Source organism: Leptopilina boulardi, unplaced genomic scaffold (assembly GCF_019393585.1).
Source record: "Leptopilina boulardi isolate dan_hultmark-lab unplaced genomic scaffold, ZJU_Lbou_2.1 LbouV2_353, whole genome shotgun sequence".
Taxonomy (NCBI): Eukaryota; Metazoa; Arthropoda; class Insecta; order Hymenoptera; family Figitidae; genus Leptopilina; species Leptopilina boulardi.
In genome coordinates, this window is record NW_026137922.1 from 429990 (window position 1) to 437082 (window position 7093).

Below are 7093 nucleotides of genomic sequence, written 5' to 3' on the forward strand. Positions count from 1 at the left end.
AAAATCGTCTATTCGCTCTCGTAAGACAATTAGAAATATCGCGCGACAAAAGAAAAGAAATTGTACAATCCAAAACAGCAGTTAGCTTAAATTCAATTATAAAAGCAGTTATCGAATTCAAACATCTAATTGTGATTCCAGTTAAAATAATTGAAGGAAAATGTTTAAGAGTTTTCGACTACGTTTACCTTTTTCCAAATGATGTAGAGAAAAAATGAAAAATATTCTACTATCTAATATGCAGTAAGAAAAACATTTATGTTGTATTCCAGTTTTTAAGTCCTTTACAAAGGTAAATTTTCTTCTAACCAAAAATTTAAGAAGAATAAGTTATAGTAATTCAATTTATTAGATGTTAATTCAGGAGACTGAATATTACTGCTTTAAATAATGTATATAACAATAAATATATAAATATATAAAAAATATGTAAATGAATGTAAATAATATTTTTTAAAAATAACGTCAAATATATATCAAATCAAATTGTTTATAATTATTATATTTAGTATTACTTAATATAATAAAAATGGTACCTACCAGCTATTATTTAAAAATTAATCAAAACTTTCATTCTGAGTCAGTACAATTATTTGTGAAAAATACAAAATTCCACTATAAGAATTTTAAACGTACGAATGTTGAACCATCCAATTGTTAGTAATAATTAACTTGATGATTTTTCTTGTTTTTTAAATATATAACCTCTTCACTTCACTATTTTAATGACGATTATTTTTTTATATGCTTTTAAAATCACCACTAAAATGAGACGAAAAATGTTGATGATTTTTCGCGTGATAAATTTTCTTCTGAGATTTCAAAACATTCTTTTGAAAATTTCAGACAATCATAGCAATAAAAACGCTTGGTACGCTTGGTAAATTTGCATAAAACAATAAATAATAAGCTACATGAGAATGACTACAAGGCATCTTATTTGCAAAGTTTTGGTTAATTTCTTTTACTATTTTATTATTATTCGACTAATATTATTTTTTTTACGATTCTTACAAAGTTGGGAAAATTACGGCGTTGAAGTTGACAAAAAATTATTTGAACTAATGTATTATTTAATTTGTCGTATTTCAAATTTGGCGCCATGGCGACATGGCTGGGATTCATGTCAATTCACAAGTTCCGAACCTAAAAGTTTCGTTTTATTAGTTTCATAAATAGTAAAAACAAAACGACTTTAGTAAATTTTTCTTAAGTGCAATGAGTAAAATGTGTTTGTTCATTATAAACAATAATTTTAATTCAGTTATGTTGAAAAATAGAGTTCTTGTGCTAAATTATATGAAAAAAATGTATCGGAATTTCCAACCGGAATTTCAGCAAGAAATTCCGCAAGAATTTCCGGTGGTCAATTCCCGGGAACTTTTTCACGTGGGTAGTTTCAAACGAATCCAATTAATTTTTAAAAAATCGTCCGCCATTTTGAATTTTAAAAAACGGATTTCAGATTCGTAATCAGCGACCCCGAAAACCCCCGAGTAACTAGTTTCAAGCGAATCGAAGCAATTTTTAAAAATTCGTCCGCCATATTGAATCCGCTATTTTGAATTTTGAAAAACGAATTTCAGATTCGTAATCAGCGACACCAAAAACCCCTATTAGAACGTTTGTCGTTTTAATCAATTTTTTTTAAATATATGCTGCAAAAGGTTAATTAATAACAAACAAAACAAAAAATTGTTTTAACTATTCTGCCGTGTTAAACAGAAACTTACGTAAGCGACATTTTTGTTTTTGTCAGTATTTCAGTAGTAAAATGTACCAAAATCAGCCTAAGCGACAATGTCACTTACGTAAGTTTTTGTTTAACACGGCAGTACAATAAACTAATGAATAATCGTATATAATATGTATATATTAGCCACTAGTAATAATTAAAGTTTTGAAATTCGATATTATAAATAAATTTTTATTAAAGATTTTTAATTTTAAATATAATATAACATAAAATAAAGTTTTGAAATATGTATGAGAATTATTAAAATTAAATTCTTTGTTTAAAAATATTTAAATATTTTTAAATATACAAGTATTTAATTAAATCTGAAATTGATAAAATTTTAACACAATTCTTCTTCTTCTTCACACAATTCCACTTCTTCTAATTGTTCGTAAAATTCAGAAAGTTCTGATGAATCATTTTCATTCTCTTCTACTGTTTCTTCTCTTTCTATTTCTTTGATCGAGAGCAGTTTTCGTACTTCTTCTGGAAGTGCCAATTTGTGTCGATTTTTAATTCTGGAGGTTAAGTTGAAATCATTAACTATGGGATCAGATGTATTCATTACCCAGTAAAATAAATCATTAAGAGTTGAAAGGCGGCTACATTTCCTACTATGATTTTCTCTATAATTCTTATAATCTTTATTTCGGTCCTCAGATGCTTCCTCTCCGAGCATTCCCACAGGTACAACACTGTTCCTCATAATGTCAGCTCCATGACAAAATATTTTGTGAGCAGTTGCTGACATTGGATACCACGAATAATACTTGACGTATATTTCAGCAGTAGAGAAACATAACTCATCAAATAAATATGGATCTATTGGAAGCTGAACGGACAAAGCAATTAAAATTGTTTTAAAGTTCATAACTAACTGTTTATCAAGTCCTAATAACTCAGCTAATTTGACTGGATTACTGTGATTAGCTGTGTTACCATTATTGGTTGTACCGCTACCTCCAGATTTTGGCTTATCAACGTGCAAAGAAAACTCTTCCCAGAACATCTTTTGAGCTTTAGCTTTTTTTTCAGCAAATTTTATTTTGTGTTCCTTACTTCTCACCTGCCATGATTTGAAATACATTCTGTATGAAATGTGTAACAAAAGTTTAAATGTCCTTATCCAAGCATGCAGAGGACTTAATCCATACTAAAGCGATTGAGGATTAGGAATAAAAACATTTCTATCTTTGTTCGAAAGATTGACTTGAATTTTAACCCCCGTCAAATCTATTTCATAAGCTTTTAATTCGATTATTTGATTTTTAAGGTCTTTTTTTACTTTCAAAATGAGTTCGGCAGATTCCTTTACATACATTAAGTTGATAGGTCGAGCAAATGACGCAAATTGAGATAATCTGTTATTCCATAAGACCATATTATTTGAAATCATCCATCTCAATGGCACCAGAGTGGCAGCAAATAAACTTTAATCATCGCTTGACTTCTGAGAAGTGTCCTGATTTGAGCGTCATGGCGTTACAACTGGCGTCGTGCGTGGCAGTGACAGAAGCGTCAAAAATGCATAAATGGCGTTCCTACTTGAATTCAATTTGTAAAGTCTGTAGACATAATTAACTAACTATAACTTACTTTTTATATTTTTGAGATTAAGCAAGACTCATGTGACACGAAAAAATTATTTTTTTAAACATTCAAACAGTTTTTTCGAAATTTAAAGTCGACAATTTTTGGTACTTTTTTGCGAATGGCGTTCTAACATTTACTCAATAAAATTATATTTCTGCTTCCAAAAACTGAGCAAACCACCCAAATCTTGTTACTCGGGGATTTTCGGGATCGCTGAACATAAATTTAATGCCAAATTGACAATTTGACAGTTGACAGCTGTCAATTCAACTGTCAACTTCTATAAAAAACAATTATTTTTTATGAAAATAACTGTATAAGGGTTTTCGGGATCGCTGATTACGAATATGAGATCAAATTGACAATTTGACAGTTGACAGCTGTCAATTCAACTGTCAACTTCTGTAAAAGACAATTATTTTTTATGAAAATAACTGTATAAAGGTTTTTGGGGTCGCTGATTACAAATATAAGATCAAATTGACAATTTGACAGCTGTCAATTCAACTGTCAACTTCTATAAAAAACAATTATTTTATATCAAAATAACTGTATAAGGGTTTTCGGGGTCGCTGATTACGAATATAAGATCAAATTGACAATTTGACAGATGACAGCTGTCAATTCAACTGTCAACTTCTATAAAAAACAATTATTTTATATCAAAATAACTGTATAAGGGTTTTCGGGGTCGCTGATTACGAATATAAGATCAAATTGACAATTTGACAGATGACAGCTGTCAATTCAACTGTCAACTTCTATAAAAAACAATTATTTTTTATGAAAATGACTGTATAAGGGTTTTCGAGGTCGCTGATTACGAATATGAGATCAAATTGACAATTCGACAGCTGTCAAATCAACTGTCAATTTTATAAAAAGTGATTAATTTTAATGAAAATAATAGTATAAGGGTATTCGAGGTCCTGAATACGAATATGTGGTCAAATTGACAATTTGAGAATTGACAGCTGTCAATTTAAATGTCAACTGTCAAATTGTCAATATGATCTCATATTCGTAATCAGCGACCCCAAAAACCTTTATACAGTTATTTTCATAAAAAATAATGGTTTTTTAACTGTCAAATTGTCAATTTGATCTCATATTCGTAATCAGTGACCCCAAAAACCCTTATACAGTTATTTTTATAAAAAATAATTGTCTTTAATAGAAGTTGACAGTTGAATTGACAGCTGTCAACTGTCAAATTGTCAATTTGATCTCATATTCGTAATCAGCGACCCCGAAAACCCTTATACAGTTATTTTCAGAAAAAATAATTGTTTTTTATAGAAGTTGACAGTTGAATTGACAGCTGTCAACTGTCAAATTGTCAATTTGATCTTATATTCGTAATCAGCGACCCCAAAAACCTTTATACAGTTATTTTCATAAAAAATAATTGTCTTTTATAGAAGTTGACAGTTGAATTGACAGCTGTCAACTGTCAAATTGTCAATTTGATCTCATATTCGTAATCAGCGATCCCGAAAACCCTTATACAGTTATTTTCATAAAAAATAATTGTTTTTTATAGAAGTTGACAGTTGAATTGACAGCTGTCAACTGTCAAATTGTCAATTTGGCATTAAATTTATGTTCAGCGATCCCGAAAATCCCCGAGTAACAAGATTTGGGTGGTTTGCTCAGTTTTTGGAAGCAGAAATATAATTTTATTGAGTAAATGTTAGAACGCCATTCGCAAAAAAGTACCAACAATTGTCGACTTTAAATTTCGAAAAAACTGTTTGAATGTTTAAAAAAATAATTTTTTCGTGTCACATGAGTCTTGCTTAATCTCAAAAAATATAAAAAGTAAGTTATAGTTAGTTAATTATGTCTACAGACTTTACAAATTGAATTCAAGTAGGAACGCCATTTATGCATTTTTGACGCTTCTGTCACTGCCACGCACGACGCCAGTTGGAACGCCATGACGCTCAAGTGGTTAAAGCGAGAATGACCAGAACTTCCATCGAATCCGTATGAAAATATGAAAACTGTCTCAAGTTCTGTACAAGATTTATCCCCCTTTGACAAATATTGAAAAAAGACATCTTTTTGCAATTCGAGGGTTCTTTCAGTTGTGTGAACTAATAAACAATTTCTAAGTCCTTTTGTTTAGATTTTTTTGCTGCATAACGACATGCATTTATGAGTTTTACAGAGTCATTTTTATTATCATTCGAAATCCTTGCCACTTCTCGCATTTTTTATCTTTCTGACATTATATGAAATTGAAGAGAAGGACGACCAGATCCTCTTTTCATATTTGACACTGACGATACAGGAATATCTGAATTTCATTGTAAATCGGGAATTTAGAATTCAGAATATAAGCAGTCTTCATATTTTATCTCAAATTTTGAGCCTCCTCAAAAAAATTCTTAATTTCTCTAAATTTTTCTCTTTCACAGTATTTATCTGGATTTCTAACTGCCTTAAGAATGCTAAAGGCATTAAAGCGGGAGTCGTCAAAAAGTCTATTCATTTTGACGATTACGTTGAATGCTTGCGTGATTTTAAGATTCAGACTAGAACTCAATACAACATTAGGTCACGGTTACATAATATAGAAACTGTTAAACAAGTTAAAGTAGCATTAAGTCAATATGACGATAAAAAGTAGTTGCTTACCGAGAGTAGCGATACTCTACCCTGGGGTCACTACAGGATCCCAGAAATCGAAGAATTGTAAATATTTTTGTAAAATAAAATGTAAGGATTTTCATGTTAAATAAATGTAAAAAAATATTATAAATTTTATGTATTTTGTTATTTAAAAAACCTTGTATATACATAACTCATAATTAAAATTTATTTAATTTAAATATTAACAAAAATTTGCTTTTTATAATTTTGTTCTAATAATAAACATTGACAATGCCAAATTTAAATATTAATCTCAAAATTGAAACAATTAGAAATCAATTTGAAACAATTATCACAAAGTGAATTTAATACTCTCTATAACACAGGCACACAAAAAAAAAGTTGTCTGTTTCTTGAACTAGACATATATTTCCTATAGTATTTTGGGCCGCTGAAACCGAATCTGAGCTCAGAATTGCTCCATCACCCTCAGTTTTTTTTTAAATCGACCAAAACCACCCTTAAATGGACAAATTCACACTTCGGAGATAAAAAATAAATCAACTTATTTTTTAAAAAAACAGAATTTTACATCTACGAAACTTTGCTCTACTAACTCAAAATATAAAGCCAGCATTGATCCATCACCCTCTGAATTTTTTTAAATCGAAAAAACTACCCCTAATCTGAAGAATCAAATTCAGGAGGTAAAACAATAAAATAACTGATTAAAAAATTTTATAACCAGAAATTTTTACTCCAGCAATGAGCATTTCTGACATTGTTTCCGCATTGCTGGAGTAAAAATACCTAGTTATAATCTTTTTTAATCAGTTATTTTATTGCTTTACCTCCCGAATTTGATTCTTCAGATTAGGGGTAGTTTTTTCCATTTAAAAAAATTCAGAGGGTGATGGATCAATGCTGGCTTCATTTTTTGAGTTAGTAGAGCAAAACTACATACATGTAAGGTTCTGTATTTAAAAAAAGCCGGTAATATAATATTTTTTTAATTCTTAAATTTGAATTTTACTATTTAAGGGTGGTTTTTCGATTTAAAAAAAATTCAGAGGATGAGGGAGCATTTCTGGCTTTGTTTCTGCATTGCTGGAGTAAAAATTTCTGGTTCAAAAATTTTTTAATCAGTTATTTTATTGTTTTACC